Below are 19,836 nucleotides of genomic sequence, written 5' to 3'. Positions count from 1 at the left end.
AAACATATGACTGTACGTGAAAGAGTTCAAAAGTTGTAGCTTTTTATTCTAGGTATGTGGCCATGGTTACCAAGGGTCCTTTTGGAGTCTCCAAAGGGCACTTTCAGAAAACGCCTGGATGTACCCTTAGAAAAACATCTGTATAACATTAATTTTTTATGGTTTTATGATTTACTTTTGAGTTGTATTGGGTCAGGCTTCAGGCTAGTGTCCAATTTTGTCTTCCAGCTAATACCTACCACTTCTAGGCTTCTTCAGGCTATTGTTTTCAAAACAAAATCTAGGCGGAAATTGATTCTTTCAATTTCCTTGTGTTCAAGCTTCTATTACTCAACACCAGTAGGACTAACATGGGTCCTGACAACAGGGGACAAAACTTCAGAGTGTCAGCTTTCAAAAGAGACCATTTACATGCATGTACTCCAAATGGTTCAAGAACAGCTTTCAATTTACTTTGGGTATGCTGTTTAGGCACATTTAACAGGATGCCTAAGAGGTTAACACTCCAATGACACTACAGGTACACACCCACATTAACAACCACAGGTGTCAGTATTCAATAAATGAACGAAACAAAACAGAAATATAATACAAGTTGAGAGCACACTTGTTAACATACATAAAGTTGAGAAAATCCAACTTTCGACGCCCCGCTCGCCTTCCCACAATGCCCTACACCAGCGTCGACGCGCGGTTTCATTGAAAATTGATTGGAAGCCGACGCTCCGCGCTGCTCCGCTGTAATGGACACGCACCGTAACAGTAGCTTGTTTCAAAGGGGGTTCCTTGTTTCAAAGGGTGTTCTTAGTGAATTATGCAATATGAGTAGGCTAAATGCTTGTAATATCACTAGAAGGGAAAACTGACCCACCTGCAACTGAAGCAAGCAAGCAAGCACACCCTACAATTTCCCCAGAAATTGTACCCTCTCTAGTTTATTTAATGTCATCATGACAAAAAAAAACATTTTCTTTGAGTGATGTGGGATGGTTGTGCTGCGGAGGATCCGCCGCTTCCTTCTCTGCTGCTGGTGGTGAACCTCTATGATGGGCATGCTAGATGATGTTTTGTATTGGACATGACTCAAAACATTGATCACATCAGTGGATCAGATCAACTTTCATATTCCTGTTAATACTACACATGCCTGTGTGCATGCTACATTTTGGATGTGTCTGACACGTCCAAAGTTCTGGAAAAGTGAAGTTCTATTCTATTTGCTATGGCATTTGCAGTCACTCAATCTCAACCACAAATGTGTAATGTTAGAGAGGCAAGACACAAGGTTGACTCAGGGCAGATTCAAGATATACATTGTCATTGTTTGACAATTATTCAAAATAAACAATCACCCCTCCACAACACTCCATCTAGACCTCCATACAACTTCATCCTTCAATGAGAGATAAAAGCAAGAAAACCAAATAAACACATATTGTGAAGTCGGTAACAGCACTACTTAACGCTACTACTTGAATGGTCTCCCTTCAGTGCGCAATTGTTCAGATATCCCCCTATCAAACTCCTCCACTTCACTGAAATGGTACAGACAATATTACTTCTAGGTAAGCATAAATATCAGTTAGCCTAACAAAGTAGTGTACATTAATTAGCATTACTTAAGTGGTTGATAATAAAGGTATTAATAGTAGATTATAAAGTTGTATGACATTGTGCAGAAAAGGTACATTCTCTACTTACCTCCAATGATAAACTGGTCCAGATATAAAGACCTTTTCTGCATCCTGCAGGGACATATTCCTCAGCATACTCAGGCCGTAGCCTATATGACGGCCAACAAAAATTATATGGTTAATTTTTAAGACAGTATGCTGCAGATTTCGTTTAGCTGACAGATCCAATCCACAACCATCCAATCTTACTTTTAACCTATCATTTTTTTGAAGTTTTATTAATGTGCTGGCTTTATCATAAGACACATACAGTAGTTGGGCTTGGTTTCAATAAAACAAAACAAATAGTCTCTAAGTTCGTATTTCATAAAATTATCATGAGTAAGTAAGACTTTATTTATATAGGACATTTCATACAAGAATTGTAGCTCAAGGTACATAAGTGAACAGATAATTGTACCAGAATTGTTTTGAACGTTTAGCTAACTTAAATATGTTGAACAATACTTGATTTACATAACCTACATCGGGCTACTGTTTCATTAAACAAATAAACAGAGTAACAATTTACAGTTGTTTTTTAAGGTAGCTATGTGTGTAGAGCTAGCGCTATAACTACTGAATGTTAGCTCTAGCTAATAAAGTAGTTTGATGTTGAAAACCACTCCAGTGTCTTGAAATTATTTCAACAGCAAAGTTGAAGTTAGCTAGCTAACGTTGTCCAATTAAAGACACCAGAATTGTTTTAAACATAACCATACGCGATTCACATTAGCTACTTACATTCTGATTCTAGTCCGTCTTGTTCTGAGCTGTAATCCTATAATATTCACTACTGCAGGAAAATATTATCTTGTTCCGGTCCATGTTTATCCCATTCGCTACATGGCGCTGTCAGATAAAACAAGGGTCCTAGAACTGCGGTCCTAAAACTGCAGCTCTCCAGCTGTCCGGGGTGTCCGGCTCTGCAGGTACCCCCTATTCACTTAAGTACCTTATCACTATCCCCAGGTACTTGGAAACGCTGATGTCTGTGGACTCATCCAGAAGGAGGCTGAAACGCTGGTCACCCACATCTGCTACAATTTTTTTTTGAAAGTATGGTGCTAGAGAACCATTAATCATTTCAGTGCACTTTATCCTGTGCATTTTGAAGGATTTAAAATTATTGTGTCTATTCAAATATTTAATGATGGTATTCAATGACACAAATCTGTGTTCTAGAAAGAGTGGTCTGGAGTCGCAGAGGTCCAATAATATCAGCTTTAATGCAGCAGTTGGAAATCAACAAGTACAGAGCTCTGGGGTCGTCTACGTTTCCCTACCCACAACAGAGTTTGGGCTGGTTCACGAAGTCCAACGAACTATCTGTCCCTGTCCCAACATTTATTATACAGTGCAGTAAAACAAAAAACACAAGAAGAGGGTTAAGCTTGTTCTCCTGTGTAGTAGGGAGTTGTTCTTGCCTACACGTCCCACCTGCTCGGGTGCTGTCTCAGCCTGGTTTCAAGGTTGCTTCTGAAAGGGAGATATAACGACACAATATACAGCCTATTTCCCAGACCCTGTGTGAGACAATGTTTAAGCCTAAGCACACGCCAAAGTTCATAAGACGTCAATTTAATAAGCACAATACATGCTTCCTTTATAAAGTCGTACGAGCATTGATCCTGTTGCTATGTTCACAAGTGTACAGTGCCTGTGATGCATTCGGTGATTAAGATGTCACAAATATTAATAACTGGAATTATGGATAGTGCCGTGCCCGTGATACAGCTGGTGATGGACAGTTCATGAATTGTACTGTAATATATGATTAATTCTCTAATTTTAAAATGAACACCAGCGGAGTCAGAGAAGGCAGCTTTGCATGCTTCCCCAATATGGTCACATGCTAGCATGGAACAGTGTTCAGCAATACCTAATGCCATGGTAGATTCAGCCTTTTTTGCAGTGTATTTAAAAAAAAATCATTAATGGCAGCTTCCTTTGAGTGGAAGTATTGTAGGGTTTTGACCCTTGAGTGTTTCTGAGTTGCCAAGTGGTTTTTAATGTCTTAATGATTGGTGTATAACTCAGCCTTTTAATACAGACAGTGTGCCCCTGTATCATCCACAATAAACAGCTTCAACCAGCCTTTAAACTCTGTGTTAGATTCCCAATAATTACTGTATTATTGTGAATATAATTTTGACTTTGACAACATCGCTAGCTAGCAAGGGTTTCACGATAGAGGTGAGTAAGCGACTGAGGCTGTGTGAGGTAAACTGCTATCCGTGCTACTATCCATGCAAGAAAAGAAAACTCCAGCAAGTCTTCAACAACACCGTAAAAAGTCGCTAGATTTGTCGCTAGTTGCTTTTGACAACAAAAGTCCCCAGGAGGGTTTTGAAAGTTGCCAGATCTAGTGACAAAGTCACTAATTTGGCAACACTGAGGGATAGGTAGAAACGCAGAGTTTGGCATGGAAAACCTGCTAGCGAGAAGGTTAGTTTCACAGAGTAGGTTACCATGGAAACTTACCAAAAGGTTTTGTTAACTCTCTTTCTGGAACGGAATCCTTGGAGAAAGCCTCTTTTCAGGGTTAAACAACTCAAAGTTTTTACTAAACCTACTACCTGGAATACCCCCCAGGAAATTTTGACCAACACAAATTGTCTCTCCTGCAAAGGACTGGATTTAGATTTGGGATTTAGCAAGACTGACCCCTTCATGCCAGGACATGTTCTCCTTTGCTGCACAGGACAGGCTTGTTGGACTGTTTGCCTTTAACGCGTGTTGGTGGTCATAGGTAATGTACAGTTTGAGTATAGGGAAAGAGCCTCCATTCTGTTTTCACAGTGGTTTTTAAACAAGCCTTTGTTAGTGCTAAATGCAACAACACGTTATGTCACTGTTATTGTCAAGAGTTTAATATATTGTACTTGAGGGGTGTAATGGGCTAGACCTAGCTGTTAAACAGCCTGGTGGGATAATTACTTGTATGTGAGCAGTCTTGTACAATAGTAAAGGGTTTACAATAAAGGTGAAAGAGAACGTGTGTTGAACACAGACTGTCAGTACAAAAATAAAGACTGTTTTTATTTTTTGAAAATTATTATTACTATAGATTTCTACCGGTATAAGTGAGTCAAAGACGGTCTTAATCTGTTAATATTTTATCTAACTGGCTGGAAGGTTAGTCCCTTCTGAGATGGAGCTAAGCATAGCCAACACTTAACCCTGTAAGGCCTGAATACAAATTTCAACATTTCCTTTAGGTCTCCAAAAAAAACCATTTGCAAATAATATTTATTTTTGAACGACCACACATACATAACCAATGGGTCTTATTGTCTTGCCTTCCAAAGCTATTGGATAAATGTTGTCTTTCCAAATAAAAGGAAATCAGCAATTAAAGAGCTAAAGGTGACATTGTAATTTTATTACAAGGGGTCTTACAGGGTTAAACGAACAACATAAGTCTGTGCAAAACATTCCTGCAGAAAATTAACATCTGCCTGTCTCACAGGCACTTTTGCAGCCACAGTGTATCACATGCAAAACACTGTCGGGGCCAAATTCAAGGTCATCCAGGTGACGTGCAAGGTCCCATCCTCTATTTGCCATCCATATTGACAAAAAGCATCTACTGTAGTGGTGTAGAATGATCACGTGTCGAACCGTGCCACCAAAATCCTATTACTCCCTGAAGAAACTAGGCATGCGTACGCATCGACTGGAATTTCAGCGACAAACTGTTTTTTGGTAGGTTAGCACGGATCGTTCTAAAGATTCTAAAAAACTCTAAAGATTGTGTAGATTCCAGACTGTGGAGCGGGAATCATTTTCTAAAATACTCTTTGTGGTTCACCTTGCAGTCTAAGGGCCCTATCTTGCACCCAGCGCAATTGAGTCAACGACGCAAGTGTCATTCCTAGTTTGCACTCGACGCAAAGGCGACTTTTCCCTCCACAGACGCACATCAAAATGACTTTGCGCTCCCATGGGCAGTTCAGTGAAAAAGGAGGCGTGTTCCGGCGCAAACAATCCCAGGTGCTATCTTGCAGTTTCCGAAAAACAATTCCGCTATTGACCAGGGAAAACGTGGTCTCAAGTCAATGGCGCATTATTCAAATGCTATTTTAAGTGCGCAACCTTGGTCCGTGCGCACTGCTGGCGAGGCCAGGGTCTTCTTTCTGCGAAGCTATGTTACATTTTTGATTTATGGCGTGTTACATTTCTTCAATGATTATAAATTAAATGTCTATGTATGTGAACTTTATTTGTAACAACTGTGGAAATTTCCTCCCATGACTGTTTAACCAAAGCTAATTTCCCATACTATGTCATTTCTCTATCTTTAACAGCTCTGACGAGAACGTTGGTCTCCTCCTGTGAACCGCTCCTGACGTGTGCCTGGCAAATATGCCATTATAATGGCAATTCGCCATGGAACAAGTGCTGCTCTTAAAGGGAATGTGAGATGATGCTCTGATTGCACGTTACGCCCAAACCACACCCATTAGTAATGTAGCTACTTCAGACCAACCCTTTTTAGATTTGCGCCAGGCGCAAAGTCATTTATCCCGCTGGCAAAATAACAACCAAGCGGAAGTCGCTCCCTCAAAGTTACTTGCGCTTTGCGATTTGATACTTGCGTTTCAGATCGTCAATATAGGGGGGTAAGTGTACTTCTGTAAATACAGTAATAGTGAAAATGTGCTAGACAACAATTATCAAAATAAATGTTGGAGAAAGTTTTCCCATTGTGTTGCAATAATTGTAGCTTGTAACCTTGTATTAAGCAGTAATTACAGTTGTACAGTAATACTTGCTAGCATAATTTGTTTAAAAACTACATTTGTTATAGATGTGAAGGATACAGAACCTTGTTCTGAGAATGTCAAAAATGTATTTTGTTAATTTTACCTGCTTGGCCACCTCATTGCTGCTTGCAGCTATATTTGTATATAGTTGGGTTAGGGTTCCATTTCCTCTTTTATATAATATCCCATGTTTACTATACATATTTCATTTGTTGTTTATTTCATACCCTCTGTTTAACATTCATAAATATGTATATAGTTGTTATAGGTAAACAATGGGTCAAACATGATGATGGCTGGGAAGTTTTTATTGACCTTGGTCTATTTAAGATTCCCACCAATCTGAGCCCCTTCCCTTAACCCACAAGCTGGCACTGTCTGACTTCAGAGGAAACGCCGATCCAATGTACTCAGATGTTCTCTTCTGTTGTTCTAGCCACATACTGCTGACAAGATTGAGACTGTGACTTTGTAATGGTATGAAAGAAAATGTTGGGACAATGACTTGGATAAAGCACGAGTGTCATAACAGACTAGGTGTGGTGAGTCTCAACAACTTGGATACTGCACGAGAGTGGCGTAACAAACTAGGTAGAAAAGGTAAGTATTTCAAATATTTAACTTTATTTTTATTGTGAAAAGTTTTCACAACATCACATCAATGTGGATACCGCGCTAGAGAGGTGTACTAGACCAGACCAGGCTCGGCGAGTTACAACTTGGATACGGCACGAGAGTGACATAACACACTAGATAGACAACGCAAGGGTTATAAGAAAATGTTTCACTTTATTTTTGAATTATGAAAAGTGGTCGCACCATGCACAATCTGGAGACAGCGCCAGGGATAACCCTCCTAACGCTGCCTCAATACATTGTCTATACACCCAATGCATGTGGTAACAGGACTTTGTGACTTAAGCAGACCCCTCTTACTCACTTTACTTAGTTGTTGTCATCATCAGCCTCTTCAAATTGCCGTTGAAGAGGTGGATCGCGACAGCGATCATGGAGACCTCTCACAATCGCCGGCGCCTCTTCTGTGTGGGGAGACATCATCTTTTTTCAATCAGCAGAGTCACGAGTACCCTGCCAAGCTGCTTGAGGAAAAAACTCAAAATGTTGCACTTGCGAGGCACCCAGTTGGGGTTAACTTCTTCATATCACACAGGCATTGTTGGAGGAGAAGTCAATCATGTTGTTGAAGATGACAAGGGGCCAGCGGGCAGTATGTGACAACCTTACCTAGATCGTCTACACCTCCTTTGTTGCAGTTGTAGTCTAGAACGATGGTCGGTTTACCGTTGTCTCTGTCAACGATTTTGGCATCTGCTCATAAGTCAAACGTTCTAGTTTTTCTCGGTGAGGTAGTAAACAAGAGCGGTCGTGGGAGTGAAGGTGAACTGCGACGACAGCACCCGTCGCCTCTTCGTTGCTAGCAGCTCAGACAGGAGCTCAGACCTGTTCTTTCGGACCGTGCCAACCATGGTCATGAGGTTGCGTCCGAGTTCGCAAGAGGTGAATAAGTTGTCACACGTGACATTGCAATCCTTCAGGCCCTCTGCCATACCGAGCAATTGAAAATGTAACATTTGAAATGTGTTTTTAACACTGTCTGGCTGAAAAAGATCAATAAATTATTTCAAAACAGTATCTGTTCTTAGGACAACATATTCGGACCCGCCCTTTTACAGCCTGCCGGTGCGTGAGATCATGTACTGGCATGGCCTGGCACGGACCCCGGTGTGCCCGCGGGCCACCTGCAGTGGTGACGAGTCCATAAGACATGTCATGTGGGACTGTCCTTATGCTGGGGTAGTGTGGGCCAGGGCGGGGGTGTTGCTGGGTAGGGTGGTCACGGGGTTTAGGCTCACATGGGTGAGGGTGGAGAGGGGTGTGGGGTGGTCGGGGGGAGGCGTAACCGCTTCCTCCTGTGGCTGATCATCAGCTTGTTTAAACGGGTGTTGTGGCAGGCGAGGAAGGAGTGGGTGCAGCGGGGGGTGGACTGGGGGGTGGAGGTGTGTCAAAAGGGTGGAGGATAGTTTAAGGGGGAGGGTGGGGGTCGACGTGCGGCGGTCGGGGATGCCCCTGATGGATTTGCCCCTGATGGATTTGTGAGGAAAAAAAGCAGGGTAAGGTTAGCGTTTGACACTAAGCGTGTCAAAGGGAAAAAACGAGGGAGGGAGTGAGCGATTGGGGTTGGGGCTGGGGTTTTTGGGGTTGGGGCTTGGGTTTTTGTGGCGACGAGGTGAAAAAAGGGGTGCGTGCGTGCGTGCGTGCAGGTCTTTTTGTCTTCCTTTTTCCTCTGCTTAATCCCCATCCCTTGGCCTTTTGGTCCCTGCTCCTTCCGTGGCCCGCTGGGCCTCTTGGTCCCTGCTTCCTCTTGGTCCCTGCTTCCTCTTGGTCCCTGCTTCCTCTTGGTCCCTGCTTCCTGTTGGTCCCTGCTTCCTCTTGGTCCCTGCTTCCTCTTGGTCCCTGCTTCCTCTTGGTCCCTGCTTCCTCTTGGTCCCTGCTTCCTGCTTCCTCTTGGTCCCTGCTTCCTCTTGGTCCCTGCTTCCTCTTGGTCCCTGCTTCCTCTTGGTCCCTGCTTCCTCTTGGTCCCTGCTTCCTCTTGGTCCTCTTGGTCCCTGCTTCCTCTTGGTCCTCTTGGTCCCTGCTTCCTCTTGGTCCCTGCTTCCTCTTGGTCCTCTTGGTCCCTGCTTCCTCTTGGTCCCTGCTTCCTCTTGGTCCCTGCTTCTTCTTCCGTGGCCCGCTTGGCCTTTGCTTTTAGCTGCCGTCTTCTCGGTCCCCGCCGCCGCCGCCGCTTCTTCTTCTTCCTCTGCGGCGTCGGCGTTTCCTTTTGGCTTCCGTCGTCGGGGCCGTTCTCGGTCCGGCGGTCGCCAGAGGGGCCGGCGCCCAAACGTCCCGGCCGGCGCACGGAGGCCCCGCGCGCGGGGGGCGCGGAGCAGTGCGGGTCATCGCTTCTCGGCCTTTTGGCTCAGATCAAGTGTAGTATCTGTTCTTATCAGTTTAATATCTGATACGTCCTCCATGCGAGGACAACATATTAAACGGATTTTTGCCACAGGGAGTCGGAACAGGGGCTCGCTCCGTCCGCTCCGCGCATCGCCCCGGTATTGCAGCGCCTCCGGGAAGGGTGCACTCTTTCTAAGCGTGTCAAAGGGAGAAAAAAACGAGGGAGTGAGCGATTGGGGTTGGGGCTGGGGTTTTTGGGGTTGGGGCTGGGGTTTTTGTGGCGATGAGGTGAAAAAAGGGGTTTGACGCGCGCGGCGGCGGCGGCGGAGCCCCGTCGGCCGGCGGCGTTTTCCCGCCCTTTTAGATATAAAAAGAAAAAAAAAAAAAAAAACTGAAGTGAGGTGAGTGACTTGAAATGGGGGAGACAGTGAGTGAGTGAGTGAGTGAGTGAGTGAGTGAGTGAGTGAGTGAGTGAGTGAGTGAGTGAGTGAGTGAGAGTGAGTGAGTGAGTGAGTGAGTGAGTGAGTGAGAGTGAAAGTGAGTGAGTGAGTGAGTGAGTGAGTGAGAGTGAAAGAGAGAGAGAGAGAGAGTGAAAGAGAGAGAGTGAAAGAGAGAGAGAGAGAGAGAGAGAAAGCCCCTTTGCGGCCGGTGGCGTTTCCACGCCTTTTCCCGGAAAGGAAGGATGCCGCCGCGGACGAGCGAGCCAGGGCCAACGGAGGGGTCGGGAGCGGGCCGTTTGGGCGGTTTCAAAAACGGTCACTCTGGCTCCCCTTCAGCACGCACAAGCCTTTCGCCTTTTACTAAAGACTTCCGTGGAGGGGAGCGCCGACGAGCGGGACGTGGTATTTTTGGTCGGCTTTGCCCGAGGGAGGGCAGAGCCTGATGGATTTGTGAGGAAAAAAAGCAGGGTAAGGTTAGCGTTGGGCGGCTGGGTGGGTGGGTGGGTGGGTGGGTGGGTGGGTGGGTGCGTGCGTGCGTGCAGGTCTTTTTGTCTTCCTTTTTCCTCTGCTTAATCCCGATCCCTTGGCCTTTTGGTCCCTGCTCCTTCCGTGGCCCGCTGGGCCTCTTGGTCCCTGCTTCCTCTTGGTCCTCTTGGTCCCTGCTTCCTCTTGGTCCTCTTGGTCCCTGCTTCCTCTTGGTCCTCTTGGTCCCTGCTTCCTCTTGGTCCTCTTGGTCCCTGCTTCCTCTTGGTCCTCTTGGTCCCTGCTTCCTCTTGGTCCTCTTGGTCCCTGCTTCCTCTTGGTCCTCTTGGTCCCTGCTTCCTCTTGGTCCTCTTGGTCCCTGCTTCCTCTTGGTCCCTGCTTCCTCTTGGTCCCTGCTTCCTCTTGGTCCCTGCTTCCTCTTGGTCCCTGCTTCCTCTTGGTCCCTGCTTCTTCTTCCTCTTGGTCCCTGCTTCCTCTTGGTCCCTGCTTCTTCTTCCGTGGCCCGCTTGGCCTTTGCTTTTAGCTGCCGTCTTCTCGGTCCCCGCCGCCGCCGCCGCTTCTTCTTCTTCCTCTGCGGCGTCGGCGTTTCCTTTTGGCTTCCGTCGTCGGGGCCGTTCTCGGTCCGGCGGTCGCCAGAGGGGCCGGCGCCCAAACGTCCCGGCCGGCGCACGGAGGCCCCGCGCGCGGGGGGCGCGGAGCAGTGCGGGTCATCGCTTCTCGGCCTTTTGGCTCAGATCAAGTGTAGTATCTGTTCTTATCAGTTTAATATCTGATACGTCCTCCATGCGAGGACAACATATTAAACGGATTTTTGCCACAGGGAGTCGGAACAGGGGCTCGCTCCGTCCGCTCCGCGCATCGCCCCGGTATTGCAGCGCCTCCGGGAAGGGTGCACTCTTTCTAAGCGTGTCAAAGGGAGAAAAAAACGAGGGAGTGAGCGATTGGGGTTGGGGCTGGGGTTTTTGGGGTTGGGGCTGGGGTTTTTGTGGCGATGAGGTGAAAAAAGGGGTTTGACGCGCGCGGCGGCGGCGGCGGAGCCCCGTCGGCCGGCGGCGTTTTCCCGCCCTTTTAGATATAAAAAGAAAAAAAAAAAAAAAAACTGAAGTGAGGTGAGTGACTTGAAATGGGGGAGACAGTGAGTGAGTGAGTGAGTGAGTGAGTGAGTGAGTGAGTGAGTGAGTGAGTGAGTGAGTGAGTGAGTGAGTGAGAGTGAGTGAGTGAGTGAGTGAGTGAGTGAGTGAGAGTGAAAGTGAGTGAGTGAGTGAGTGAGTGAGTGAGAGTGAAAGAGAGAGAGAGAGAGAGTGAAAGAGAGAGAGTGAAAGAGAGAGAGAGAGAGAGAGAGAAAGCCCCTTTGCGGCCGGTGGCGTTTCCACGCCTTTTCCCGGAAAGGAAGGATGCCGCCGCGGACGAGCGAGCCAGGGCCAACGGAGGGGTCGGGAGCGGGCCGTTTGGGCGGTTTCAAAAACGGTCACTCTGGCTCCCCTTCAGCACGCACAAGCCTTTCGCCTTTTACTAAAGACTTCCGTGGAGGGGAGCGCCGACGAGCGGGACGTGGTATTTTTGGTCGGCTTTGCCCGAGGGAGGGCAGAGCCTGATGGATTTGTGAGGAAAAAAAGCAGGGTAAGGTTAGCGTTGGGCGGCTGGGTGGGTGGGTGGGTGGGTGGGTGGGTGGGTGGGTGCGTGCGTGCGTGCAGGTCTTTTTGTCTTCCTTTTTCCTCTGCTTAATCCCGATCCCTTGGCCTTTTGGTCCCTGCTCCTTCCGTGGCCCGCTGGGCCTCTTGGTCCCTGCTTCCTCTTGGTCCTCTTGGTCCCTGCTTCCTCTTGGTCCTCTTGGTCCCTGCTTCCTCTTGGTCCTCTTGGTCCCTGCTTCCTCTTGGTCCTCTTGGTCCCTGCTTCCTCTTGGTCCTCTTGGTCCCTGCTTCCTCTTGGTCCTCTTGGTCCCTGCTTCCTCTTGGTCCTCTTGGTCCCTGCTTCCTCTTGGTCCTCTTGGTCCCTGCTTCCTCTTGGTCCCTGCTTCCTCTTGGTCCCTGCTTCCTCTTGGTCCCTGCTTCCTCTTGGTCCCTGCTTCCTCTTGGTCCCTGCTTCTTCTTCCTCTTGGTCCCTGCTTCCTCTTGGTCCCTGCTTCTTCTTCCGTGGCCCGCTTGGCCTTTGCTTTTAGCTGCCGTCTTCTCGGTCCCCGCCGCCGCCGCCGCTTCTTCTTCTTCCTCTGCGGCGTCGGCGTTTCCTTTTGGCTTCCGTCGTCGGGGCCGTTCTCGGTCCGGCGGTCGCCAGAGGGGCCGGCGCCCAAACGTCCCGGCCGGCGCACGGAGGCCCCGCGCGCGGGGGGCGCGGAGCAGTGCGGGTCATCGCTTCTCGGCCTTTTGGCTCAGATCAAGTGTAGTATCTGTTCTTATCAGTTTAATATCTGATACGTCCTCCATGCGAGGACAACATATTAAACGGATTTTTGCCACAGGGAGTCGGAACAGGGGCTCGCTCCGTCCGCTCCGCGCATCGCCCCGGTATTGCAGCGCCTCCGGGAAGGGTGCACTCTTTCTAAGCGTGTCAAAGGGAGAAAAAAACGAGGGAGTGAGCGATTGGGGTTGGGGCTGGGGTTTTTGGGGTTGGGGCTGGGGTTTTTGTGGCGATGAGGTGAAAAAAGGGGTTTGACGCGCGCGGCGGCGGCGGCGGAGCCCCGTCGGCCGGCGGCGTTTTCCCGCCCTTTTAGATATAAAAAGAAAAAAAAAAAAAAAACCTGAAGTGAGGTGAGTGACTTGAAATGGGGGAGACAGTGAGTGAGTGAGTGAGTGAGTGAGTGAGTGAGTGAGTGAGTGAGTGAGTGAGTGAGTGAGTGAGTGAGTGAGTGAGTGAGTGAGAGTGAGTGAGTGAGTGAGTGAGTGAGTGAGTGAGAGTGAAAGTGAGTGAGTGAGTGAGTGAGTGAGTGAGAGTGAAAGAGAGAGAGAGAGAGAGTGAAAGAGAGAGAGTGAAAGAGAGAGAGAGAGAGAGAGAGAAAGCCCCTTTGCGGCCGGTGGCGTTTCCACGCCTTTTCCCGGAAAGGAAGGATGCCGCCGCGGACGAGCGAGCCAGGGCCAACGGAGGGGTCGGGAGCGGGCCGTTTGGGCGGTTTCAAAAACGGTCACTCTGGCTCCCCTTCAGCACGCACAAGCCTTTCGCCTTTTACTAAAGACTTCCGTGGAGGGGAGCGCCGACGAGCGGGACGTGGTATTTTTGGTCGGCTTTGCCCGAGGGAGGGCAGAGCCTGATGGATTTGTGAGGAAAAAAAGCAGGGTAAGGTTAGCGTTGGGCGGCTGGGTGGGTGGGTGGGTGGGTGCGTGCGTGCGTGCAGGTCTTTTTGTCTTCCTTTTTCCTCTGCTTAATCCCGATCCCTTGGCCTTTTGGTCCCTGCTCCTTCCGTGGCCCGCTGGGCCTCTTGGTCCCTGCTTCCTCTTGGTCCTCTTGGTCCCTGCTTCCTCTTGGTCCTCTTGGTCCCTGCTTCCTCTTGGTCCTCTTGGTCCCTGCTTCCTCTTGGTCCTCTTGGTCCCTGCTTCCTCTTGGTCCTCTTGGTCCCTGCTTCCTCTTGGTCCTCTTGGTCCCTGCTTCCTCTTGGTCCTCTTGGTCCCTGCTTCCTCTTGGTCCTCTTGGTCCCTGCTTCCTCTTGGTCCCTGCTTCCTCTTGGTCCCTGCTTCCTCTTGGTCCCTGCTTCCTCTTGGTCCCTGCTTCCTCTTGGTCCCTGCTTCTTCTTCCTCTTGGTCCCTGCTTCCTCTTGGTCCCTGCTTCTTCTTCCGTGGCCCGCTTGGCCTTTGCTTTTAGCTGCCGTCTTCTCGGTCCCCGCCGCCGCCGCCGCTTCTTCTTCTTCCTCTGCGGCGTCGGCGTTTCCTTTTGGCTTCCGTCGTCGGGGCCGTTCTCGGTCCGGCGGTCGCCAGAGGGGCCGGCGCCCAAACGTCCCGGCCGGCGCACGGAGGCCCCGCGCGCGGGGGGCGCGGAGCAGTGCGGGTCATCGCTTCTCGGCCTTTTGGCTCAGATCAAGTGTAGTATCTGTTCTTATCAGTTTAATATCTGATACGTCCTCCATGCGAGGACAACATATTAAACGGATTTTTGCCACAGGGAGTCGGAACAGGGGCTCGCTCCGTCCGCTCCGCGCATCGCCCCGGTATTGCAGCGCCTCCGGGAAGGGTGCACTCTTTCTAAGCGTGTCAAAGGGAGAAAAAAACGAGGGAGTGAGCGATTGGGGTTGGGGCTGGGGTTTTTGGGGTTGGGGCTGGGGTTTTTGTGGCGATGAGGTGAAAAAAGGGGTTTGACGCGCGCGGCGGCGGCGGCGGAGCCCCGTCGGCCGGCGGCGTTTTCCCGCCCTTTTAGATATAAAAAGAAAAAAAAAAAAAAAAAACTGAAGTGAGGTGAGTGACTTGAAATGGGGGAGACAGTGAGTGAGTGAGTGAGTGAGTGAGTGAGTGAGTGAGTGAGTGAGTGAGTGAGTGAGTGAGTGAGTGAGTGAGTGAGTGAGAGTGAGTGAGTGAGTGAGTGAGTGAGTGAGTGAGTGAGAGTGAAAGTGAGTGAGTGAGTGAGTGAGTGAGTGAGTGAGAGTGAAAGAGAGAGAGAGAGAGAGTGAAAGAGAGAGAGTGAAAGAGAGAGAGAGAGAGAAAGCCCCTTTGCGGCCGGTGGCGTTTCCACGCCTTTTCCCGGAAAGGAAGGATGCCGCCGCGGACGAGCGAGCCAGGGCCAACGGAGGGGTCGGGAGCGGGCCGTTTGGGCGGTTTCAAAAACGGTCACTCTGGCTCCCCTTCAGCACGCACAAGCCTTTCGCCTTTTACTAAAGACTTCCGTGGAGGGGAGCGCCGACGAGCGGGACGTGGTATTTTTGGTCGGCTTTGCCCGAGGGAGGGCAGAGCCTGATGGATTTGTGAGGAAAAAAAGCAGGGTAAGGTTAGCGTTGGGCGGCTGGGTGGGTGGGTGGGTGGGTGGGTGGGTGGGTGCGTGCGTGCGTGCAGGTCTTTTTGTCTTCCTTTTTCCTCTGCTTAATCCCGATCCCTTGGCCTTTTGGTCCCTGCTCCTTCCGTGGCCCGCTGGGCCTCTTGGTCCCTGCTTCCTCTTGGTCCTCTTGGTCCCTGCTTCCTCTTGGTCCTCTTGGTCCCTGCTTCCTCTTGGTCCTCTTGGTCCCTGCTTCCTCTTGGTCCTCTTGGTCCCTGCTTCCTCTTGGTCCTCTTGGTCCCTGCTTCCTCTTGGTCCTCTTGGTCCCTGCTTCCTCTTGGTCCTCTTGGTCCCTGCTTCCTCTTGGTCCTCTTGGTCCCTGCTTCCTCTTGGTCCCTGCTTCCTCTTGGTCCCTGCTTCCTCTTGGTCCCTGCTTCCTCTTGGTCCCTGCTTCCTCTTGGTCCCTGCTTCTTCTTCCTCTTGGTCCCTGCTTCCTCTTGGTCCCTGCTTCTTCTTCCGTGGCCCGCTTGGCCTTTGCTTTTAGCTGCCGTCTTCTCGGTCCCCGCCGCCGCCGCCGCTTCTTCTTCTTCCTCTGCGGCGTCGGCGTTTCCTTTTGGCTTCCGTCGTCGGGGCCGTTCTCGGTCCGGCGGTCGCCAGAGGGGCCGGCGCCCAAACGTCCCGGCCGGCGCACGGAGGCCCCGCGCGCGGGGGGCGCGGAGCAGTGCGGGTCATCGCTTCTCGGCCTTTTGGCTCAGATCAAGTGTAGTATCTGTTCTTATCAGTTTAATATCTGATACGTCCTCCATGCGAGGACAACATATTAAACGGATTTTTGCCACAGGGAGTCGGAACAGGGGCTCGCTCCGTCCGCTCCGCGCATCGCCCCGGTATTGCAGCGCCTCCGGGAAGGGTGCACTCTTTCTAAGCGTGTCAAAGGGAGAAAAAAACGAGGGAGTGAGCGATTGGGGTTGGGGCTGGGGTTTTTGGGGTTGGGGCTGGGGTTTTTGTGGCGATGAGGTGAAAAAAGGGGTTTGACGCGCGCGGCGGCGGCGGCGGAGCCCCGTCGGCCGGCGGCGTTTTCCCGCCCTTTTAGATATAAAAAGAAAAAAAAAAAAAAAACTGAAGTGAGGTGAGTGACTTGAAATGGGGGAGACAGTGAGTGAGTGAGTGAGTGAGTGAGTGAGTGAGTGAGTGAGTGAGTGAGTGAGTGAGTGAGTGAGTGAGTGAGTGAGTGAGTGAGAGTGAGTGAGTGAGTGAGTGAGTGAGTGAGTGAGAGTGAAAGTGAGTGAGTGAGTGAGTGAGTGAGTGAGAGTGAAAGAGAGAGAGAGAGAGAGTGAAAGAGAGAGAGTGAAAGAGAGAGAGAGAGAGAGAGAGAAAGCCCCTTTGCGGCCGGTGGCGTTTCCACGCCTTTTCCCGGAAAGGAAGGATGCCGCCGCGGACGAGCGAGCCAGGGCCAACGGAGGGGTCGGGAGCGGGCCGTTTGGGCGGTTTCAAAAACGGTCACTCTGGCTCCCCTTCAGCACGCACAAGCCTTTCGCCTTTTACTAAAGACTTCCGTGGAGGGGAGCGCCGACGAGCGGGACGTGGTATTTTTGGTCGGCTTTGCCCGAGGGAGGGCAGAGCCTGATGGATTTGTGAGGAAAAAAAGCAGGGTAAGGTTAGCGTTGGGCGGCTGGGTGGGTGGGTGGGTGGGTGGGTGCGTGCGTGCGTGCAGGTCTTTTTGTCTTCCTTTTTCCTCTGCTTAATCCCGATCCCTTGGCCTTTTGGTCCCTGCTCCTTCCGTGGCCCGCTGGGCCTCTTGGTCCCTGCTTCCTCTTGGTCCTCTTGGTCCCTGCTTCCTCTTGGTCCTCTTGGTCCCTGCTTCCTCTTGGTCCTCTTGGTCCCTGCTTCCTCTTGGTCCTCTTGGTCCCTGCTTCCTCTTGGTCCTCTTGGTCCCTGCTTCCTCTTGGTCCTCTTGGTCCCTGCTTCCTCTTGGTCCTCTTGGTCCCTGCTTCCTCTTGGTCCTCTTGGTCCCTGCTTCCTCTTGGTCCCTGCTTCCTCTTGGTCCCTGCTTCCTCTTGGTCCCTGCTTCCTCTTGGTCCCTGCTTCCTCTTGGTCCCTGCTTCTTCTTCCTCTTGGTCCCTGCTTCCTCTTGGTCCCTGCTTCTTCTTCCGTGGCCCGCTTGGCCTTTGCTTTTAGCTGCCGTCTTCTCGGTCCCCGCCGCCGCCGCCGCTTCTTCTTCTTCCTCTGCGGCGTCGGCGTTTCCTTTTGGCTTCCGTCGTCGGGGCCGTTCTCGGTCCGGCGGTCGCCAGAGGGGCCGGCGCCCAAACGTCCCGGCCGGCGCACGGAGGCCCCGCGCGCGGGGGGCGCGGAGCAGTGCGGGTCATCGCTTCTCGGCCTTTTGGCTCAGATCAAGTGTAGTATCTGTTCTTATCAGTTTAATATCTGATACGTCCTCCATGCGAGGACAACATATTAAACGGATTTTTGCCACAGGGAGTCGGAACAGGGGCTCGCTCCGTCCGCTCCGCGCATCGCCCCGGTATTGCAGCGCCTCCGGGAAGGGTGCACTCTTTCTAAGCGTGTCAAAGGGAGAAAAAAACGAGGGAGTGAGCGATTGGGGTTGGGGCTGGGGTTTTTGGGGTTGGGGCTGGGGTTTTTGTGGCGATGAGGTGAAAAAAGGGGTTTGACGCGCGCGGCGGCGGCGGCGGAGCCCCGTCGGCCGGCGGCGTTTTCCCGCCCTTTTAGATATAAAAAGAAAAAAAAAAAAAAAAACTGAAGTGAGGTGAGTGACTTGAAATGGGGGAGACAGTGAGTGAGTGAGTGAGTGAGTGAGTGAGTGAGTGAGTGAGTGAGTGAGTGAGTGAGTGAGTGAGTGAGTGAGTGAGAGTGAGTGAGTGAGTGAGTGAGTGAGTGAGTGAGAGTGAAAGTGAGTGAGTGAGTGAGTGAGTGAGTGAGAGTGAAAGAGAGAGAGAGAGAGAGTGAAAGAGAGAGAGTGAAAGAGAGAGAGAGAGAGAGAGAGAAAGCCCCTTTGCGGCCGGTGGCGTTTCCACGCCTTTTCCCGGAAAGGAAGGATGCCGCCGCGGACGAGCGAGCCAGGGCCAACGGAGGGGTCGGGAGCGGGCCGTTTGGGCGGTTTCAAAAACGGTCACTCTGGCTCCCCTTCAGCACGCACAAGCCTTTCGCCTTTTACTAAAGACTTCCGTGGAGGGGAGCGCCGACGAGCGGGACGTGGTATTTTTGGTCGGCTTTGCCCGAGGGAGGGCAGAGCCTGATGGATTTGTGAGGAAAAAAAGCAGGGTAAGGTTAGCGTTGGGCGGCTGGGTGGGTGGGTGGGTGGGTGGGTGCGTGCGTGCGTGCAGGTCTTTTTGTCTTCCTTTTTCCTCTGCTTAATCCCGATCCCTTGGCCTTTTGGTCCCTGCTCCTTCCGTGGCCCGCTGGGCCTCTTGGTCCCTGCTTCCTCTTGGTCCTCTTGGTCCCTGCTTCCTCTTGGTCCTCTTGGTCCCTGCTTCCTCTTGGTCCTCTTGGTCCCTGCTTCCTCTTGGTCCTCTTGGTCCCTGCTTCCTCTTGGTCCTCTTGGTCCCTGCTTCCTCTTGGTCCTCTTGGTCCCTGCTTCCTCTTGGTCCTCTTGGTCCCTGCTTCCTCTTGGTCCCTGCTTCCTCTTGGTCCCTGCTTCCTCTTGGTCCCTGCTTCCTCTTGGTCCCTGCTTCCTCTTGGTCCCTGCTTCTTCTTCCTCTTGGTCCCTGCTTCCTCTTGGTCCCTGCTTCTTCTTCCGTGGCCCGCTTGGCCTTTGCTTTTAGCTGCCGTCTTCTCGGTCCCCGCCGCCGCCGCCGCTTCTTCTTCTTCCTCTGCGGCGTCGGCGTTTCCTTTTGGCTTCCGTCGTCGGGGCCGTTCTCGGTCCGGCGGTCGCCAGAGGGGCCGGCGCCCAAACGTCCCGGCCGGCGCACGGAGGCCCCGCGCGCGGGGGGCGCGGAGCAGTGCGGGTCATCGCTTCTCGGCCTTTTGGCTCAGATCAAGTGTAGTATCTGTTCTTATCAGTTTAATATCTGATACGTCCTCCATGCGAGGACAACATATTAAACGGATTTTTGCCACAGGGAGTCGGAACAGGGGCTCGCTCCGTCCGCTCCGCGCATCGCCCCGGTATTGCAGCGCCTCCGGGAAGGGTGCACTCTTTCTAAGCGTGTCAAAGGGAGAAAAAAACGAGGGAGTGAGCGATTGGGGTTGGGGCTGGGGTTTTTGGGGTTGGGGCTGGGGTTTTTGTGGCGATGAGGTGAAAAAAGGGGTTTGACGCGCGCGGCGGCGGCGGCGGAGCCCCGTCGGCCGGCGGCGTTTTCCCGCCCTTTTAGATATAAAAAGAAAAAAAAAAAAAAAACCTGAAGTGAGGTGAGTGACTTGAAATGGGGGAGACAGTGAGTGAGTGAGTGAGTGAGTGAGTGAGTGAGTGAGTGAGTGAGTGAGTGAGTGAGTGAGTGAGTGAGAGTGAGTGAGTGAGTGAGTGAGTGAGTGAGTGAGAGTGAAAGTGAGTGAGTGAGTGAGTGAGTGAGTGAGAGTGAAAGAGAGAGAGAGAGAGAGTGAAAGAGAGAGAGTGAAAGAGAGAAAGAGAGAGAGAGAGAAAGCCCCTTTGCGGCCGGTGGCGTTTCCACGCCT

At 51.0% G+C, this 19,836-nt stretch overlaps 13 non-coding genes across 13 annotated transcripts; all 13 read left to right on the top strand.

The window, feature by feature from the left end:
- The first annotated feature begins 9,398 nt into the window (after positions 1-9,398).
- LOC146268977 (U2 spliceosomal RNA) lies at positions 9,399-9,589 on the top strand. Its single transcript, XR_014768363.1, has one exon. It is a non-coding gene; the product is annotated as a U2 spliceosomal RNA (small nuclear RNA).
- Positions 9,590-10,153: 564 nt separating this feature from the next.
- On the top strand, positions 10,154-10,272 carry LOC146268976 (U5 spliceosomal RNA). The gene has a single exon (XR_014768259.1). It is a non-coding gene; the product is annotated as a U5 spliceosomal RNA (small nuclear RNA).
- Positions 10,273-11,029: 757 nt separating this feature from the next.
- On the top strand, positions 11,030-11,220 carry LOC146268975 (U2 spliceosomal RNA). The gene has a single exon (XR_014768362.1). It is a non-coding gene; the product is annotated as a U2 spliceosomal RNA (small nuclear RNA).
- A 568-nt stretch (positions 11,221-11,788) lies between these two features.
- Positions 11,789-11,907, top strand: LOC146268974 (U5 spliceosomal RNA). Its single transcript, XR_014768258.1, has one exon. It is a non-coding gene; the product is annotated as a U5 spliceosomal RNA (small nuclear RNA).
- A 757-nt stretch (positions 11,908-12,664) lies between these two features.
- Positions 12,665-12,855, top strand: LOC146268973 (U2 spliceosomal RNA). The gene has a single exon (XR_014768361.1). It is a non-coding gene; the product is annotated as a U2 spliceosomal RNA (small nuclear RNA).
- Positions 12,856-13,435: 580 nt separating this feature from the next.
- Positions 13,436-13,554, top strand: LOC146268972 (U5 spliceosomal RNA). Its single transcript, XR_014768257.1, has one exon. It is a non-coding gene; the product is annotated as a U5 spliceosomal RNA (small nuclear RNA).
- A 741-nt stretch (positions 13,555-14,295) lies between these two features.
- On the top strand, positions 14,296-14,486 carry LOC146268971 (U2 spliceosomal RNA). The gene has a single exon (XR_014768360.1). It is a non-coding gene; the product is annotated as a U2 spliceosomal RNA (small nuclear RNA).
- Positions 14,487-15,065: 579 nt separating this feature from the next.
- LOC146268970 (U5 spliceosomal RNA) lies at positions 15,066-15,184 on the top strand. The gene has a single exon (XR_014768256.1). It is a non-coding gene; the product is annotated as a U5 spliceosomal RNA (small nuclear RNA).
- Positions 15,185-15,937: 753 nt separating this feature from the next.
- On the top strand, positions 15,938-16,128 carry LOC146268969 (U2 spliceosomal RNA). Its single transcript, XR_014768358.1, has one exon. It is a non-coding gene; the product is annotated as a U2 spliceosomal RNA (small nuclear RNA).
- Positions 16,129-16,707: 579 nt separating this feature from the next.
- Positions 16,708-16,826, top strand: LOC146268968 (U5 spliceosomal RNA). The gene has a single exon (XR_014768255.1). It is a non-coding gene; the product is annotated as a U5 spliceosomal RNA (small nuclear RNA).
- Positions 16,827-17,571: 745 nt separating this feature from the next.
- Positions 17,572-17,762, top strand: LOC146268967 (U2 spliceosomal RNA). The gene has a single exon (XR_014768357.1). It is a non-coding gene; the product is annotated as a U2 spliceosomal RNA (small nuclear RNA).
- Positions 17,763-18,334: 572 nt separating this feature from the next.
- Positions 18,335-18,453, top strand: LOC146268966 (U5 spliceosomal RNA). Its single transcript, XR_014768254.1, has one exon. It is a non-coding gene; the product is annotated as a U5 spliceosomal RNA (small nuclear RNA).
- Positions 18,454-19,172: 719 nt separating this feature from the next.
- On the top strand, positions 19,173-19,363 carry LOC146268965 (U2 spliceosomal RNA). The gene has a single exon (XR_014768356.1). It is a non-coding gene; the product is annotated as a U2 spliceosomal RNA (small nuclear RNA).
- Positions 19,364-19,836: the final 473 nt, after the last annotated feature.

This window comes from Hypomesus nipponensis, chromosome 10 (assembly GCF_054491055.1).
Source record: "Hypomesus nipponensis isolate SF chromosome 10, ASM5449105v1, whole genome shotgun sequence".
Taxonomy (NCBI): domain Eukaryota; kingdom Metazoa; phylum Chordata; class Actinopteri; order Osmeriformes; family Osmeridae; genus Hypomesus; species Hypomesus nipponensis.
The sequence above is the reverse complement of the archived record's forward strand: the minus strand, read 5'-3'. Positions and strand labels throughout refer to the sequence as shown.